Genomic DNA, 21,024 nt, shown 5'->3' with positions numbered 1-21,024 from the left:
AATAATTTGTAGCTCGTCAAACTGTACTACATTTACTGCGAACGATTGATCACTCTGAGAATCTGACAAGGAAATAGTCCGGCTTGCCGCCTAGAAACCTACAATGAGTTTCTGTCACTCGTAGCTCAATTCACGTAAAAAGTCCATGCCAAATTGTTGCTTGACATAAGAAAATAATAAATCGTGGATATAGTAAGTACTTGTCTGAGGGCATACAAGGAGAAATGGATATCCAGGGATGGCACTAGCTGCCTGCTGTTTCACCTTGCGTGTTACTATTGTGCGGGGAAAATACTGAAGTTCCATTCTTCTCAGTGAGGGAAAAAAAAGCAATTTTTACGATTTCGTTTTTGTAAGAATTAATGAAGCCATTTAGAACATTATTTGTTTGATTTTTGGACAGAATTTTCTGATTTTTTAAAGAAATTCAGTCATCATTAAGCCGCCACCCTCCGAGGAGTTAAAACTGCTCTGTTCAAAATGAGGTATGTCCATTACTTTCATGGATGTGGGAGCATGCGCTTAAAATATGAATAGGCACACCTGTTTTATAATATGTCCTAATATAATAAAGCCACAGTGGCATCATCTTAAAATATACACAAAACCAGCTTAGCATCCTCAAAAATATTTAAAATATGGTGTAAACTAGGCCGCAGTGCCACCAGAGGTGTACTGTCAGAAGCGTTAATGTCCATAACAAACTGTAATACAGTAACCACAACATATATTTGTGCCATAAGCTATTTGATGTCTCTTCAGCAAGTCTATACATATTCGTCAGTTATAAAATTTTACAGAATGTAATAAATGAAGAGTAAAAGAGGTAAATTCTATAGTGGGCTTGCCAGATAGATAAGTTATAACAGTGATGAAATGTAGTATTTAAGGCAGCAATAAAATTAAATTTAAAAGTGTTAAAAAGAAATGGTCGGTGACGAAACGTAATTCAGAGACACTCTTGCGGTCATTTTAGATAAACCAACAAATAAAGAACAAGCTTATGGAGCTAATAGAATAATGTAAAGCTGATAGCCTAACTAGGGAAGGAAGGGAAAAGGACAAAATCAAAAGACTCAAGTAAATTATCAGTGACATCTCTTGGCTTATGGCATATTTTACCGTTTTAAGATGTAATCTATCAACTAGTTGTATTTCATATCCCATGTTTTGCTGAAGATCTGAAGATGGTCATTGCTGACCGATGCCGGTAGTCTAAAGACCAAAAGTTTTGTAAACATTGACGGAAATGAAATAAATTTATTCTCCAGTTCCTGGATCATTGTTTTAATTCGCTGTCATTTCGCAGCTTGTGAGGCTTATGTTACTCACTGACTGAGGAGAATGGACCTTTCAAAAGATGCGAGCGCTAAAAGAACACTGTATTTCATGGAGGGGACCCGTACAGATCCTATTGTTCAGTCCATGTTTGCGCTTACGCAGTCATAAACAGTAAAGTTCGTTATCAGTCTGGCTTGTTCATTATTATCTGCGTTGAATAACACATTTATATTCAAGGAGCGACTGGAAGCACTGAATATAATATAAAACCAGGTCTTCAGATGACACCTATTTCTATACTGAGGTAGTGAAATTAGAATAAAACTCATCTAAAATATTTTCTCGCTCACAGATTTTTTCCCAAAATCACAATATTATATTAAGAAATCTGTTTGTCTGTTTTCTCAGAATACGCTTTTGTCGTGGCAACCCAAACTGCAGATTTCCTTTCAATCTCAGAAATTAGATCTTCTGTGTTTATTGTACTTACAAACAGTTTACTCATTTCCTCCATTTCCCAATGTACCTTGTTTGGTGTTTCCTTATTTATTTGCTTATTAAAAAAGTAGCAATGATGTAACAAACACTATGTTCACTGTATAGTAACAATAAGTTTTTGACGGATTGTGGGGCTCAGGGTACGCGCTCGAGTGACGAATCGTGTATGCAAGCAGATCTATTGGATGAAAAGTGGCGCTATTAGTGTCCCTCGGCTAGTTGGCTCTATATACCACAATGCTCCCTGACGGTCTTGGGAACTCAAAGTGGACAGCGATGTTGCTGGCCTGGCAGCTAGTGGATCAGTGGTGTCGCTAGTTGCGGTCGGCTAGTGGTTCCCGCCACTGCCCGTAACGCCACTAGAGGCGCCGCTAGTTTCCTTCAGTTAGAGAGCCTGTATACAGAGAGAGTGGCCATGGGTGAAGTTGCCCGTGATTGGTTGATTAGCTTTGGCAGAAAAATGGCGCCAAACGTCTCTCCAGGCCCCCACAACTGCAAGAGTGGTCGACTGTGAAGAGCGGACAAATTGAATAGCTGGCTGGCGGCCATTAGAGTGGTAAACTGACGCGCGGAGTTCGAATGTTTATACATCGCTTTTGGTTATAAAATGCCTTCCCTTGACTTAGGTACAAACATAATGCCTCATTTAAATACGTTACTACAATATACTTTTAATTTATGAACAAATAGCTACTAGTCACTGCTTATGAATTTATCTTACGTACTACATAGAATCTGCCGTAGCTAAAAGTTATGGACTGGACCCCTAGCATTTTTCGTAGTTCATTTACGATAGATGTACGCAAGATTTGCCCACTATATTAATAGTTATTTTCTGACTCTACCTTCCTTTAGATTATCTGACGAGAAGTGCGTTATATACGGCATAGTGCTTTGGCAACTCACGACCAAATTATCAAGTTTCAACCTAACCTAGACCATGAAAACACTACAGATCAGCCAGCTTTCTTCAAAGTGATCAGAACGTATAAAATGGTATTCCGTCGGTCGGAAATCTTGCCTCCTGACAGCGTGTAACCATTTTTGAAACAGCTGTGGTTTTGAGAAAGGAAACCTGCAAATAGATGCACAGACATTATGCTAATACCGTGTTACAAAAACATTTATTAAGCAAGTGCACCGACATACAAAACAACTTAAAATATCCACATACCTGTGAAATGTAATATTCGTTCCTTTCTCGAATTAATTTGTACAATTAATCGCTGCACAACTATTCACCATTGTACTTCTTTTGATTGGAACGTACAGACAGTAGAATTACGAGTAACAAATACTATATGTACGCCCCAACAAATACACAACGTTGAATCAGGGTCTTCATAAACAACAATACTACACAACACATCAGACTACAACCACTGTAATGGCGTCCAGCCGAAGGTTCAAATTATCCCGTGACTGCAGCGCCATCAGTGAGTCTAGTTAATTTTTACAAGGTCTTTGCGTCTCTCGCGCTTCCTATGTTCGCCGTGCTTTTGTGTTGAATTGAAGTTCAGAGGAATTTCGGTAACGATTAAAAGGTATTTGAATTATTGAGAGTTGGAATAATGAAGCGTTTTGTGATGAAGTCGGTAGGCCTACATGTTTGAAGTAAACACGTTAGTAATTGTACAGTATTGTTTTTCACATCTGTAATTCGTTCTGCAGACGTTCGTAAACGACGCCAGGTTGTGCTGCATTTGGTTGTTCCAATAGAGGTGAAGGTGGATTTCGCATGTCAGCATTTCCACGCAATGAAGAAAGACGAAAGCAGTGGGCACTCGCAGTCAACAGGGCTGACATAAATCAAACAGGAGCCTTGTGGAAACCAACCAAGTACTCTTATCTATCCGAAGTAAGTCGTTTTTGCTTTTTACTACATATAAAACAACTTGCAATATACATAGTTAAATTTGAAAACAGACCTGTAAATTCGCTATGTGAAAACTATTATAACACATTATTGTTATAAGCAAAAGCATTTAAGAAATGATTTCGCTACATGGTCTTGTGCTTTTGATTCGGTGAGTGTGTATTCCACTACTGGCCATTCAAAAGTCCCGCCCGCAGTTTGGCAGAAAAATGGCCCCCGTATCGTCTGGTTGGCCTCTCTCTCCCTATACAGGCTCTCTACCTTCAGCTAATTGCGGCCATGTTTACAAGTTCACTTATGCCTTTCTCTATGGAGTCGTGCAACCTCTCTTGATGCTCTTCTTTTCTGTTTCCTGAATTTTGCAACTATGATTCGTGGGTCATGTCGCTCTATCAAGATACTCTAGTGTTTGAATGCTACACTTCCTGTGCGCTCTCTGCACCTTTTAACTGTTTTGTTACAGTCCCTTCATATTTTTTTGATTCACCGTCTGACTACGTAGCCTTCAGGTGCTAGTGGGAATAGACACGCAGTTACAGCGTGTTTAAAACCTATACCAATGTCCAAGGTGGTACTCTCATTATGAAACCTTTACGTTGCTCCTTGTCAATAATCGTTGAAAATCTTGTCATCAGCTTCACAGTTTTTCAACTCAACGTTTATAACCGACAGATGGGATTACTTCACACGTCGCCATCACACCCTGGCTATTGATGTGTTAATTTCTACAGTTTTATTTAGTTAATGAATTACTTCGTCACCGCTTCTGCTTCGTTATGTAGGACATCCTCTATTTTTCAGAATTCTGGTGCCTGGACCAGTATCTGTGCTCCTTGGTTTCTGACAACCATTTTCTCCCCGGAGCCTCCGAATTTATTGATCAGTTTTCTGTAGTAAAATTTCTGTCTGTCTGACATCCTTGTGGCTTGGATGACGCACTGATCCGCAAATTATTTAATCGAGTCCCGATAAATCATTATATTTCCTTGCTATTCCTGCAATTAGTGACCCAATGTTGCGTATCATGAAGTATTCCATTAAAGCGTAACGTATAATTCTTGCTGCTTTATTAGTCCCATGATCCCTGTGTCGCTAAGTTCAATGGTCTCCACGTAGGATGGGTCATTTGTCAGTTCTTACATTTCTCATTTTGAACACAATATCTTTATGCAGACCGTACTGTGCCTACTTTTCCCTTGGTGGTACCAAAGCGTAATGCGTGCCAAGTTACTGCAGTTTTAGTCTGTCGTCGGTGCATTTAGAAATAGAAACCCTTAATTAGCCTGTGTTAATGTATATACGTTACGCAATGTATAAGTTAATACTTAATATCACGTTTATCGAGGCGTGAAAGTGATTTTCACCACGCTTCTACAGAAATTCTGAACAGGGCGGTCAGAAACAGTCTGAAAAACTCGAAAGGGTGCGAACTTTGGACCTGAACGTTCTGTGATGAGAGGGGAAATTCCGACACCTTGTCTATTAGCGGTTTCACCGTCCTTCAGCCACAGTACCATGCGAATAGCCGACCAGCTCCACCGCTTTCAATATGCTCGTCCCCAGACCTGTCGTTTGTAAGATTCACTTACGTGGATATCCCCGTAAGCGACCCGAATAGACGTCAGCGTGAATCCTCAGTTATCCGTGCTCCACTTATCTTTTTCCCTTATTGCATTAAATGATGAACCCATTTTCAAAACTTCGTATTTATTCAAGTACAAGCTTTATACCAACGAGAAGAGGAAGTTTCAAAGTTTTTTCCACAATGTTTGATATCACTTTAATAAATGTAATAATTTGTAATTAATTGGTTTTCAATAATTATTTAATAATTAGAGACGTGATAAAAGTTATAAATGTTCAGTGTGGCCACCGTTGTCTGCACGGCAAACATAAACGCGATAACCGAACTCGTCCCACACACGCGAAGGTGTATATGCTGTTACTGAGTGCACAGCAGCAGTGATCCGGTTCCGCAGATCGTTCAGAGTGAGTGGCAGAGGCGGGACGTAAACAAGTTCCTTCACATAACCCCATAAGAAATAGTTGCAGGGTGTGAGATCAGGAGATCTCGGTGATCAGAATTGCAGAGCCAGGTCCTAAAGCCCCCTGCGACATATCCAGCGCTGAGGAAGGGAACCGTTCAAAAAGTCTCGTACATCACGGTTCCAATGGGGCGGAGCTCCATACTGTTGGGAAATAAAGTCCTGGGAATTTTCCAGAACTTGAGGGAACAGCCACTGTTCCAACATTTCCAGGTACGTGATTCCGTTACGGTTCTTTCCGCACAGAAAAATGGTCCATAAAGCTTTGTACGGTATACGGAACAGAACACGTTGGTCTGCGGTGAGTCTCTTTAGTGTTGTGATGGTGAATGTGGAACTTCCAAACCCCATATGCGAACATTGTGTCTGTTGACTTTTCCACTAAGGCAGAACGCCGCTCCATCGCTAAAAATTACACGCCGTAGAAATGTGTCATCCTCCACCTTTGCTAGCACATAACCACAAAATGCGAGATGCTTCTCCTTGTCATTGGGGTTGAGAGCCTGCAGAAGTTGTAATCGGTAGGGCTTGTACAGCAAACGCCGTCTCAGAACTTTCCAAGTTCTGGACTGACTCTATTGGTAGACTTACTGGGACTGCCCACAAAATTTCCTTGAATCCGTCGGATATCATCCTCTAACACACGTGGTCAGCCCGTACTTTTTCCTTCGCACACGCTCCCAGTCTGTTTAAATTGCTTAAACCAACGGCAAATGCTTTTGTGAGTTGGTGGTTTAATACCGAATTTGGTGCGAAATGCCCAAATGCCCGCTGCACTGCAATTTGCGACTCAGCTTTCGCGAACTCAAGAACGCAGAAAACCCTGTGCTCCACAGTCACCATCTCACTCACAGCTGACAGTGAAACGGAATGACAGTCCTATTGCCGCGCGAACTGTACCGGTCGCTTTTGAAACCATCAGCGCCCCACCCAAACCTGTGAAACTTCATCTTTTCATTGGTATAAAGCTTGTTCATTTTGGATTTGTACCTGAATACATACGAATTTTTGAAAATTGGTCCATCATGTAGAGTGACCGTGTATTTTGGCTCTTCAGTACAGTCTTGTGTAACGCATTCTTGTGCGCTGTTGAGACACGTCTTAGTGTCGAGAGCACAACACACGGAACACGTTTGCAGTCCAACATCTAGTGCGCTACCGAAATCTAACCAAAATAGCTCTAAGCCGGGTTTAGGATGCGTAAATTACGCACAGTCAATAGAAAGCAGATGAGGACTATCCGATCCGTGCAGCCTGAAATCCTACACTTGCCACTATCAGATTTTTATCTCATGGGGCTCACATCCTGGTATAAATACCGATACCACCGATTATTTATTGAAATATCTGCTCAGTTGGCCTAACGTATCTAAATGGCACCATTCCAGGCATCAACACTCTATCAAAATCTAAGACAGTAACCTGCAACCAACACTGGGGCCTCCATTGTAGTGGTCAACAATTGTAAGCACTGGACCATTACTTTAAATATTATAGTAGTTATTTGTTCACCAAACTGAAGCTTTATTTTCAATGTGGCCTCTCGATTGATTGAGTAATTGGCCCAACAGGCAGAGATCTAAGCTACTGCCAGTGCTTATTGAGTAGGAGTACGAAGAATTGTATAACCAGAAGGATATTGTCATCTTCTGTGACAGCAGTTTCACCGTAAACAATAGTAAGTCCCTACACCCTTTTCATAGGAAACCTAACTGTTGTTTCCATTTTTTGGTCTGTCTTTTCGAGGCCCCTTAGCATAATTTGCTTGCCTTATTTAAGCCTGGCTCAAGCAGACTTACAAAGATTTGACAGAGATTTTAATTAGCAAAACTTGCACTACGTATCCTTTCTAATTGTTTAGCAAGTTTCTTACTTTTACTCATATTTTACTTAGTCACAGTGCTGTTGATCATCTAATATGAAAACGTATATATTGTGCCTTTGGGTGACCTTAAAGTTCACTGTCCCCGAGAATCACTTGTCTTTCTGTAGGCCGGCCGAAGTGGCCGTGCGGTTCTGGGCGCTACAGTCTGGAACCTCGTGACCGCTACGGTCGCAGGTTCGAATCCTGCCTCGGGCATGGATGTGTGTGATGTCCTTAGGTTAGTTAGGTTCAAGTAGTTCTACGTTCTAGGGGACTGATGACCACAGCAGTTAAGTCCCATAGTGCTCAGAGCCATTTGAACCATTTTTGAAATCTTTCTGTAGGTCTTATTCCTTCAGTCCAAACTGCATATCCTCTCCTCGAATAAATTTCCCCTGATTCTCCTTCGCGCGTGATAACAAAGGACCTTCACATTCATATGCAGGAAAGAGGAAGAAGTCATTCGGCGTTTGACCGTAAAAATATACTCCTTTACATAAAAATAAAAAACCGTGAAGATGGAATGCAACGGAGGTCAAATTGGCATGAAGCGTGCTACATACTTGAAAAAGCAAATGATAGCATTTGAAAGTGGATAGGAGAGATCCTATCTAGATTCTGTTTTTAAAGAAAGGGGGTGCTTGAATTGTAAAAGGAAAGGGGGGGATTTTCTGAAGTATACACTTCTTAAAACCTTATTTTGATCACTTTTATGAGTGTTTTAAAAGTATGGATACAGCATTTGTTCTACGTCGCTTAAACGACAGCAAAATTTCTAACGAACCACATCTCAAAATCTACAGTTCTGATTTTTTTCCGTCAGATGTACGTTCTGTCGGTGTGTACCGCCGAAAATCATGCATTAAATGAAAGATGTCTCAGTGCGCTACCTATTTGGAAATGGCATAAGAATGTTGATTGTTTGTGGGAATATAAGAAGGAGATTGACTATTAACGACTGTTAGAAGTCGACTACGATAGGATCGCGTCCAATCGAGACTATGGTTTATCGATCTGTGATTTTGTTGTTGAGTAGGTTGGGATCTCATGAGTGTCAAGCGAATATGGAATCGACGGGAATGGTCCAGATCAGATTAAAACACTGTGCCGGATCGGGACTCGATGACTGGATCTTTGCCTTTCACCAGAAAGTGCTCCACCGACTGAGCCATTTAAATACGATTCACGAACAGTCCTGACAACAAAACCTCTGCCAATATTTCTGTTAATGTCTTCTAAACTTCACAGTTTTCCTGTATACCATTCGGACTAGCTATTCTGGATGTAAGGATATTGCGGTGAATGGTCTTATCCACAGCCTAGGGGATTGTCTTCGCTGTAACAAAGTGTGCGCTGATTTGAAACTTCCTGGGAGATTAAAAGTGTATGCCGGAGCCGTAGTCGTTCCTGGGACAAGAGAAGGCAATTCCGTACGTGCACGAGAACATTTGTGAAAGTTGGAAGGTTGGTGAAAAGGTACGGCGGAAGTGAGATTTTGAGGAATCGTGAGTCGTGCTTGGATGAGACAGTCGGAGGAGCACTTTCTAGCGAAAGGCGAAGTTTCCCACCTTCGATTCCCTGTCCGGCACACTTTAAATCTACCAGCAAGTTTTAAATCAGCGCACACTCCTCTGCAGTGCAAAAATGGACTCGATGAGTTCAGAAGGGCCATACTGTGCAGGATATAAGTGCCCCTTTCAACTAACGCCCGAGAGAACAGAAGTATTTTACCAACGGTCCTGCGGGACGGTACCAACCACGTACCTTGAATCGGGAAATGGACTTGTTGGATCAAGGCAAGAACCCTCGCTGACAGTGCTGCGGTGTCTAGAGAATAGTGGGTATCGTCAGTACGGTGACGGCTGATGACGTTACGTCTGACACAGCAGCAAAGTGAGGCGTGCCAATAGTGGTGCGCGTTAGAACACTGGAACTAGAGTGGCACCACGTTGTCTTTTCAGAAGAGACCCTGTTCTGCGTACAGCATCAGCATGTATCCGTGTGTGGAACCTCTGACGAGGAAGAATGTTGGCAGATTGCATTCATGATCGTCGTACAGCCTGAGCACCTGACGTGATGTTTGGGATACCGTTGGTTACACCACATAAACACATCTGGTTCTCATAGCAGGTAATAAGGCAAGCAAGTATAAAACCTCTGACGTGTTAAGACAAATGGCTATGCCTTATCTTCAAAATTCGATGACATTATTCAAAATGGTTCAAATGGATCTGAGATCACCAGTCCCCTAGAACTTAGAATTACTTAAATCTAACTAACCTAAGGACATCACACACATCCATGCCCGAGGCAGGATTCCAGCCTGCGACCGTAGCGGTCGCGCGGTTCCAGACTGTAGCGCCTAGAACGCTCGGCCAACCCGGCCGGCCATGACATTATCTTTCAAAACCATAATCGAAGACCGCATGTTACCCATACTGTTCTGACCTGTTTGGATGTTGACTGTTGCCTTGGTGCCTCAACCAGGACATTCTCCAGAGCTGGTTGTGGGTTGCCTAGAGACTGGCACTCCACCACTAGTCAGAAACAAAGTTTGATGAACTATGGCACACAGTGGAAGTAACATGGTATGACGTAACCGTATTTGTCATCCAACCTCAGTTTGACTTGACGTCCAGATGGAGTAGAGCCAATGTTGCCATTAGGTGATGTAGCTCAGAATCCTTTATTTCATATCATGTATGCCCACAGAGTAACTTAAAACGTAATCTCACATTCTTGTTATTACACTGTATACTCGTTAGCTGCTATCCTTATTGGTGTTGCAATTTTAGCAGCCAGCAGCGTACTTCCAGCATATTCTGATAGCACGGCATGCAACACACCACTACCACGGCCGTACTGTCTTGAGATCGAGGCGCGGAATATCCCCGGTATATTAGTAGCAATACAGTAACGACATACACTGTAATTACTTTTGTGGTTCGGTTTGACAGCACTGCGATGCTTGGCAGGAGAGCCGGAGGTCTCGATACGTTCTCATCATCCGTGTGGTTCAACGCCTTCAAGCAAACAAAGGAAGGGAGACGTGATCATAGGAGACGGACTAAAGGATTGTATTATGAAAAGGTGGAGTGGGAAATCGGTAGTGCTCTTTCCAGGACGCATTGCAGATATTTGTCTTAGACGGTTCAAGAAAAATCACAGAATACCTAAATTTGGGTGGCCGGTCGGGAATTTGAACCACCGTTCTCTCAAATACGAGTTGTCTTACAACTTCGCCATCTCGTTCAGGACGGAAACAGAACTTAAGCGCACCTGAATCTTCATATGTCCTTCCAGATTTAGACTTTTCTTCGAAACGGCATGGCTGTTTTTCTTACACATCTTTGTCCGTTCAGAACTCATGCTCGGTCTCTAGTAATGTCGTCATCGATCGTATTTTAAACCCTAATTTTATCTATTTTTTGACCTCGGATGATACAGTAATTTTGCCTCAGCCGTGTTTGAGGAGAAGTGCAGATATATGCCTAAAATAATTTAGTTGTATCCTCGAGTGACCCTGTGTACCATATATGATACATGCTATCCAGATTGTGCTCATTCACCAGTGGAGCTGTGTTTCTTAAGAACATGGAAATATTTTATTCACCGTACTCTGGAGGATGAGCACATCAATTGGTAGCCAGTCTCAGAATTACAAACAACTGTCAGGGCGAACCAATAGGTCTAACAACTGGTTTCCTCGCAGTCGAGTATGGCTTGGCGAAGGAAATACTAGTTCTCTTTATTTATATTAGTTCTCTTTATTTTCTTTTATGACAGTGCTGAAATATTTTTGACAATTTCCTGATTCAAATTTTTGAAGATAAAATAAAGTGAATTTCTATTTCAGTTCCTCAGTGTGTTGCTCCTTCGATATATCATTTGTGAGACGATGGTCTCCTGCGACTACATTTCTTGCAGCTGCCAGAAAATGACAATTGATACCATCTTAGTCCGTTTATTCGTAATTCTGGCCATTCTCTGTTTTGTTCCAAAAGATGAAACACCAGAAATGGAGACAAAGGAAAGTACTGATAAAGAAAAAGTGAATAAAAGGAGGATAGTACCAGTTAAAACCATTGAAACCACCCGTCAGTAGATATAAATACACTTTGCACACTCGAGAAATTGCTACTGAAAGAACCAGTAGGTCAAGATGCAGGGGACTGAGTTGTTGAAGCTTGATAAACAAGATATGTTCTGATTGTAAAACCTCTTTCTGTCGAATTTCAAAAAGAAATTTTTTCAAGAAACGGCATATTTAATGATATATTAGTAATCTGTAATCATTTTAATCAGTTGATTATTTAATTTTTACACTTTAAAATGTTTGTTAACATTTTTGTCTCAATAAACGACAGTAGCTGCACAACCTTCTACGTTCTGGTGAACTTTCCTGCGTAAAAAGTAGTTAGGGTTAGGTTAGTGAAACAGAATAAAATATCTACTTTTACACGTGTGCAATTTCGTCTCGTTTCCGGCGGTGTACTTCATGTATCATATATGGGCTACAACAACGTATCATCAGCATATGTAGAACACTGTTCGTGAATACATTAAGATCAGCGCTTCCAAAGACACATTAAAATTTGTTTCAATATAATGTGCAAATTTCGCTCCAGCTCTCTAGAGGATACAACGGTACTACAAAATTAGGACGGACATTGGAATATTAGAAAAATTTCCTCATTGGTAGTGACGTAAGAACTAGCGTTGAAGTCAAATGCGGCCTTGCTATAGGAAAAACGTGTGCATTAAACCGGTGTGGTATAGAGATTTATATTTTTCTTCGTTTGCTCGTGTATCGCACGGTACTCAAGACATGGCACTCACTTTTAGTCCACAACCATTTTTGCCGAGTGTCGTTTTAATCGGAAGATCGAATTATCACTTTTATTCCAGTAATAAGATCACGCATGCAGTGTATGCGTAGATGGGCTGCTGTAATACTGATTTCATTAGCTTCACATGTGCGAGTATCAGCAGTCTGCCACTAATGGAATCTCTGTGTGAGTTAGATATGTAATTACTGAAGAGAATCATTTGGAGCGGTGACGACATACGATTACACAAACGACTATATTTACCAAGCGCTGGCTTACGCTGCACATGCGCTAATAGCTGTGCCGTGGCGTCTGGCCATAGGTGAGTGGTGCGACGAGTCTGCAGGTTGGCCTCTTGGGAACGTCAGACTGCAGGAATCTAACGTTTACCGAGCGGTTACGGGCCGTAACATTTAAATGCAAGCTCCTATTCCGAGGAGAGAGAGCAACTGAATAAAGTAAAACGCCAACGCATTTCGCCTTAATTAGTTGTCAAGTACAGCAAATGACCCGAAACATGTAGAAATTCACCGAAAGCACTTGCCCGCGAAAGGCAAATGTCCCGAGTTCGAGTCTCAGTCCGGCACACAGTTTTAATCTGCCAGGAAGTTTCATATCACCGCACACTCCGCTGCAGATCGAAAATCTCATTCTGGAAACATCCCTCAGGCTGTGGCTAAGCTATGTCTCCGCAATATCCTTTCTTTCAGGACTTCTAGTTCTGCAAGGTTCGCAGGCGAGCTTCTGTAAAGTTTTGAAGGTAGGAGGCGAGGTACTGGCAGAAGTAAATCTGTGAGGACAGGGCGTGGGTCCTGCTTGGGTAGCTCAGTTGGCGCCCTGACACGGACGTTCCGTCGCAGTTCATGGCGGGACTGCTTATACCAATACCGAAATCGACAGCGAGTGTCAGCGCCCATCAATTTAGCTCGCTCAAGATGTTCAATACTGACTATAAGATCTTTGCGCGAATGTTGGCAGCAAGGCTCAAGACTGCAATATCCAAGACAATACCACCAGACCAGGCTTGTCTAGGGCTTCTGAGCAACATACATTCTATCCTAAGCAAATACCGTGACGTAATTTCCCTGACGGAAGCTTGTCGCATGCGAGCGGCGTTCGTATCGGTGGATTTTGATCACGCCTTTGACAGGATCAACCACGATATCCTTGACTCGACCAAGCGACGCATGGCGATACCACAGGATTTTATTACCGTCCTCATGCGCCTCCTCCGTGGCGCTTCTTCGACGGTGAGAGTCAGTGGCAGGGAGGTAGGAACGATTCCTGTTTGCAGCTCCGTTAGGCAAGGGTCCCTTGTCGATGATACCCATTTACATTACAATAGCGCTCGAACCGTTGATGCAGACTCTTAGACGGATTCTAACAGGCGTCCGGCTCTGTGCGATCTCCTTCACGTGTCGTACATATGCCGACGACTTGATGATACTGGTCCGGTCGGAGAACGAAGTAAGTAAGGTGGTTACCCTTCTTAATACGTACGGAGTAGCTGCGGGAAGCATGGTCAACATGAATAAAACCAAGATCATGCACATCGGTCGAGGGCTGGACGCTCTGCACAGTCCATTTACGACGCTGATGGTTCAAATGGCTCTGAGCACTATGCGACTTAACTTCTGAGGTCATCAGTCGCCTAGAGCTTAGAACTAATTAAACCTAACTAACCTAAGGACATCACACACATCCATATCCGAGGCAGGATTCGAACCTGCGACCGTAGCGATCGCTCGGCTCCAGACTGTAGCGCCTAGAACCGCACGGCCACTCCGGCCGGCTTAAGACGGTGGACACCTTGCGATGCTTCGGTGTATTATTCACCCGATCGCTACGGCAGTCAGCGGCGGCGAGCTATCAACGTCTCCTCCAGCACGTCCGATTGCACATACGCAACTCATCACTCCGAACGCATGACCTGCTCCAAAGGGTGGACTACACTAATGTTCACCTGGCCTCGCGACTGCCGCACCTGGCACAGGTACTGCAAATGCCATATGGTATTGCTGACAGATTAATGGCGGCCTTTGGATACTATGTCAGCCAAGGAATGTTTTTTAAGATCAAATACGAAACTTTAACTCTCCCAAACCATTCTGGAGGACTTAACCTCCGGATATGTGGACCCAGGCTCTAGCTCTATACCTGCGAGCGACGCTACAAACTTGGAACCAACGGCAACACGCCATCACGTCGGCCATCTTGGATGTGCTTCTTCCCACGTCCTTTGAACCACCGGTGGCGGTAGGCTCAGTATCGCCCTCTTTTTCTCATGTCGCGCGATTCTTTGTTGATTTTAGTTATATTCAGTTACAGATACCTTCTACAGGAATCCCCACTACCCGTGAGATATATCGATACTTGCGGCGTCATCATGGCAGCAATGTTGTCGAACTTAAATACCCAACACGAGACTGGCGACAGATTTGGGGAGCTGTCCATACGCCTCTCCTCACCACAGCAGCGCGATCGTCATGGTATACATTAATCAACCGCAAGACAGTCAACCGCCAACGATTGTACGACATTCGCATGGTAGATTCCCCGCTCTGCCTTATATGTGGCATGCAGGACACCGACGAACATTCTCTGCAGTGCGGTGAGACAAAGGATGTTTGGCGGCTGCCGCAACGCATCATGGCCCTCCTCCGACGCACCGACGAATCCACGATCACGACGGATGCTTTACTTTTCCCTGACGCTGTCTTGTTCCCCTCACAAAAAACATCGGCAATCCGATGGATTGGAGGACACGCATCGCTCTACGTGCTCTCGCGGACCTTGATATCGGGCATGGACTATTGGCATTATCTACTAGAACAACACGAAATCATCCGACGCCACTCTAAATATAAAACGCATTTTGCGAACTTTCTAGGCAGCATATTTCATAAACCCCCGAAGCGGTGGGGTGTCCCAGGTTTACGTTGTTTCGAGGGATAGGATTTACTCCCAGTGAAGTGACGAGGATGTCACTTCGGCCCTATATTCCTTTCCCTTCTTTTTCATATATGATTTTCCTTTGGGGACATTAAAATTAAATGAATAAATAAAATATTATTGTTACTAACAAAAAAAATTGCGTAAATGTACTATGTTTCCTTCCCGCTGGCTCTCCCTTATCCTGTCGGGAGACGGGGACACAGTGGCCAGGCCTCCAAGTACGACCCCTGCCCACTCTGCCCGCTGACCTACTAAACAAAAAACAAAAAAAGTTACTAGAGCACTTGCCCGCGAAAGGCAAACGTCCCGAGTTCGAGTCTCAGTCCGGCACACAGTTTTAATCTGCCAGGAAGTTTCATATCAGCGCACGCTCCGCTGCAGAGTGAAAATCTCATTATGTACCAAAAAATTTGTTATAAACCTTGTGGCAACATTACATAACAAGGAGAAGGAAATCCATACGACAGAAGTAGCCTTGGTTTGTGAGTTCCCAATTAAAGAAATTTTACAAATTTCCCTAGCCATAAATTCATAATAAATGTTTAGACCCTCTTGTGCTTCCTTCTAGACAAATTTGGAATAACTGAATTACAGGTTGTTTTCGTCTCACACTCTGAAGCACTACCTGGCGGTGTCGAATGCATGCATCCACAAAAAGCTGATGAAGCATCACCGCATTAGCAATAATATCTCCTGCATATATGAACTATTTTGAATGGTCTAATAAATAGCACTTCAAACAACTTAGCTAGGGAGAACATTTAAGACACTAACCTACAGCGAAAGTAGTAAGTCTAGGCTGTATCCAGTTACGTTACATGTGATGGAGATGATTACCGTATCATTGTCGGGGCCGTACACAACACGTATATCGACTTGTTGACGAAATTAGTTTCCTGCCAGTGTTAAATGGACCACTAAATATGTAACTCACTACTATTGCATACCTGGACCGCTCATCACACACGAACGTTAAATGGCTCTGAGCACTATGGGATTCAACTGCTGAGGTCATTAGTCCCCTAGAACTTAGAACTAGTTAAACCTAACTAACCTAAGGACTTCACAAACATCCATGCCCGATGCAGGATTCGAACCTGCGACCGTAGCGGTCTTGCGGTTCCACATTGCAGCGCCTTTAACCGCACGGCCACTTCGGCCGGCTCACGAACGTTAAGTGCACGCAAGTGTCAAATGCAAATATGTATCCATAGCAATACCTCGCCATCGACAGTAGATGTACTGCTTTGGTAGAGCTACTTACGTTGATAACATCACTAGATTACTTAACAGTATGAATTATAGTTAATGGCTAAGAACACTTATGTTATTTTTACGCTATGATCCCGTTGAACGTACACTTTCATTACTTTCTAAAGAGCGGGTCCTTGTTTTCTCGTGAGGAAGCTGTTTTGTGAAAGTATTCCCGACACAACCTGCATATACACTTCTCAGTACAGGACACCATTGCATCTACAGGTTTCGATTAGTTTAGTCTATTTTATTTACGAAACATGGTTTTTTACAGTTGTGTGATGTCTATACATAGCGAATTTAATTTTTCTGTTTTAGTGTGATGTGTGATAGTGAGTTAATAAACCAAGCGGTCTCCTGTAATTTTACGTAATTTAATTGCATTTAAATATTTCTAGGGTTATTTTTCAGTTATTTGTTTTTTCGTGTGTGTGTGTGTGTGTGTGTGTGTGTGTGTGTGTGTGTGTGTGCGTGTGTGTGTGTGTGGTTGCGTGCGGAAGAATGAGGGGAGGGGAGACGGAAGAAATGACACGTAATCTAATACTGAGAGAGAACAGAGGAGAAAATATCTTTTTTATTTCTCATTTAATGTTACAGAATCTGCTGTCTGGTACTGAATCTGTGGAATTTCTGCAGCACACACAAGGTCTGATTCAGCAAAGAAATTTCCAGGAAAATTTCCCTCCATTATTTTTTCCAGGATATGAAAAGCCCTGCTTATCTCTCAGAAGTCATTCCTGCAGAAGTGTGACAGCTGTGAACATCTCTTTTTGAACTCCTGGAGCAACTGGAAAACATTGTAGAAAAAATGCAGTAGAGTTTTTCTGCACTAGAAAGCAGTTGGGAATCGAAAAGGCGAGAAAATAAGTACCAGTAGTCTTCTTATTCCTATGCACGCTATCATTTAAACACGCTGTTTGACTTTTTTATTGTTTAATTTCATAGAACCTGCAGTCCGCCTGATCGAGCGGCAAGGAGAATTTGCTGTCCACTTGATAGAACAGCGGTACGATCGAGCAGCTGAGACGGGAAAATAAGCAGAAGAAGAAGACCATCACTTCATGTAGGCTTAACTTTCGTTTACTAACCTAATGATACAGTTATTATAATGTCTGGACCAGCAGCAAAACGTTTTAAATAGGACGATAATCTCGAAAGGCTTGATGCTGAGTCTGCATTTAGAATACGAATATATAGGGTGTAAATTTTAAGTTGACAAACCAGAATAACTCGAAACCTGAGCTTCAGGCAAAAGAATGTTTAGAATCCAAAGCTGATTATTTTCGTGGGGACATCTGCTGGTGCTAAAATTAGCCCGCCACCCAACCCTCTGGGGGTGGGGCGGGAGGCAACTTTAAAGTTTCAAATGGGAACCCCCAATTTTTATTGTAGAATCAGATTCTACGTAAAAAACTACGTAAATTTTCTCTTAAGCATTTGTTTTGATTCTTGGAAGTTGGCGCTATAATTCAAGAAAATCCATGTTCTCATTTTCGCGTGGAAAATGGTTACGGATAAATAAAAAATGCTTATTTACTCCGTAAATTTTGATTCGCTGTAACTAAAACTCTCAATATCTCCCCACAGGGTGGGATTTGAGAGAGAGGAATTAGAGTTTTAAAAATGTTGAGCCAAATATTAGTTTTTTCCGCAGATTGGGATAATTTTAGTTTGTTTCGTGGTAACGAGGCCTCACAACCTTTAATTATCAAACAAATGATCTGAATAGCTAACTAACAAATCAAACTACCTACTTACTTATGAGTGAACTCATTAACTAAAAAACTAACTGACTCACGAACCCATTTTTATTAGGTTCGGAGTAAACACTCTTGTTTATTTATTTATTTATTTTCAACCCATTCGGCTGCTTCACAACCCCTCGGATGTCTATCACTATGTCCTCCATACGGGAATCTGTACGAGACTCAAACAGCGGTATGATTGTACGACCCTCCTGTGTGAAAGATTTCTCAAATGCTAAATTTATAATTTCAGCTTTCGTTTTGCTGTCTCCGGTTGCCAGGCCAGACTGATCAGTGAGTGACTGGATGGAAGCCTTCGACCCGCTTACCGATTTTACGTAAGACCAGTATTTCCTTGGGTTTTCAGCAAGATCTTTTGCTAAGGTATGACGGTGGTAGTGGTTGTATGCTTCGCGCATCCGTCTTTTTACAGCAGCACGAATCTCTACTAACTTTTGCCTGTCCTCATTCTCCCGATCTTTCTTGTACCGCGAGTGCAACTGTCTTTGCTTCCAGAGCAGTCTCCGAATTGCGCTGTTAAACCACGGTGGGTCTTTTCCGTCCGTAACCCACTTTTTCGGCACGTACTTCTCCAATGCGTAATTTACAATGTGTTTAAAATTTGCCCATAATTCTTCCACGTCCATTGTACCGGAAGTACGAGGGCAGTTCAATAAGTAATGCAACACATTTTTTTTCTCGGCCAATTTTGGTTGAAAAAACCGAAAATTTCTTGTGGAATATTTTCAAACATTCCCGCTTCGTCTCATATAGTTTCATTGACTTCCGACAGGTGGCAGCGCTGTACGGAGCTATTAAAATGGCGTCTGTAACGGATGTGCGTTGCAAACAACGGGCAGTGATCGAGTTTCTTTTGGCGGAAAACCAGGGCATCTCAGATATTCATAGGCGCTTGCAGAATGTCTACGGTGATCTGGCAGTGGACAAAAGCACGGTGAGTCGTTGGGCAAAGCGTGTGTCATCATCGCCGCAAGGTCAAGCAAGACTGTCTGATCTCCCGCGTGCGGGCCGGCCGTGCACAGCTGTGACTCCTGCAATGGCGGAGCGTGCGAACACACTCGTTCGAGATGATCGACGGATCACCATCAAACAACTCAGTGCTCAACTTGACATCTCTGTTGGTAGTGCTGTCACAATTGTTCACCAGTTGGGATATTCAAAGGTTTGTTCCCGCTGGGTCCCTCGTTGTCTAACCGAACACCATAAAGAGCAAAGGAGAACCATCTGTGCGGAATTGCTTGCTCGTCATGTGGCTGAGGGTGACAATTTCTTGTCAAAGATTGTTACAGGCGATGAAACATGGGTTCATCACTTCGAACCTGAAACAAAACGGCGATCAATGGAGTGGCGCCGCACCCACTCCCCTACCAAGAAAAAGTTTAAAGCCATACCCTCAGCCGGTAAGGTCATGGTTACAGTCTTCTGGGACGCTGAAGGGGTTATTCTGTTCGATGTACTTCCCCATGGTCAAACGATCAACTCTGAAGTGTATTGTGCTACTCTTCAGAAATTGAAGAAACGACTTCAGCGTGTTCGTAGGCACAAAAATCTGAACGAACTTCTCCTTCTTCATGACAACGCAAGACCTCACACAAGTCTTCGCACCCGAGAGGAGCTCACAAAACCTCAGTGGACTGTTCTCCCTCATGCACGCTACAGCCCCGATCTCGCACCGTCGGATTTCCATATGTTTGGCCCAATGAAGGACGCTATCCGTGGGAGGCACTACGCGGATGATGAAGAAGTTATTGATGCAGTACGACGTTGGCTCCGACATCGACCAGTGGAATGGTACCGTGCGGGCATACAGGCCCTCATTTCAAGGTGGCGTAAGGCCGTAGCATTGAATGGAGATTACGTTGAAAAATAGTGTTGTGTAGCTAAAAGATTGGGGAATAACCTGGTGTATTTCAATGCTGAATAAAACAACCCCTGTTTCAGAAAAAAAATGTGTTGCATTACTTATTGAACTGCCCTCGTAAATGAAGTCGATTCATTTACTAAGTGGGATGCTAACAACTGCTTATCTGCTCTTTCTAGTAAGAATACTCTCCTAGCCTTCATGACCGACTTTTTAACTTTCGTAACCATAGTCGTAATGACAAAATCATGATCACTAATCCCTGTCTCAACACTGATCCCGTCGATGAGGTCTGGTCTGTTCGTGGCTACCAGATCTAAAATATTTCCATTACGCGTTGGCTGTCGATTTAGCTGCTCAAGACAGTTTTCGGATAATGTGTTCAAAAGTAATTCACACGACGCCTTGTCTGTACCACTTGTAATGAATCCATAGACATCCCAGTCTATACTAGGTAGGTTGAAGTCGCCTCCAACTAATATAGCATGATCCGGGTACTTCCGCGATACAGAGGGTAGACTCCCTTTGAATGATTCTAGAACTGCCACGGTGGAACCTGGTGGCCGGTAATAAGACCCAACAATTAACTTTATTTCTCCTAGCCTTATTAAACGTGTCCAGATAACTTCACAATCACACTCTACTTCCACCTCAGTAGACACAATATTTTTGTCAACTGCAATGAAGACACCACCTCCTACCGTGTCTTATCTGTTTTTCCGATACATGTTCCAACCCTCACTAAATATTTAAGAACTTCCTATCTCAGGGTTCACCCAGGTCTCAGCCCCGAGA

Source organism: Schistocerca americana, chromosome X (assembly GCF_021461395.2).
Source record: "Schistocerca americana isolate TAMUIC-IGC-003095 chromosome X, iqSchAmer2.1, whole genome shotgun sequence".
NCBI classification, from domain to species: Eukaryota; Metazoa; Arthropoda; class Insecta; order Orthoptera; family Acrididae; genus Schistocerca; species Schistocerca americana.
This window is presented reverse-complemented; position numbering follows the sequence as displayed.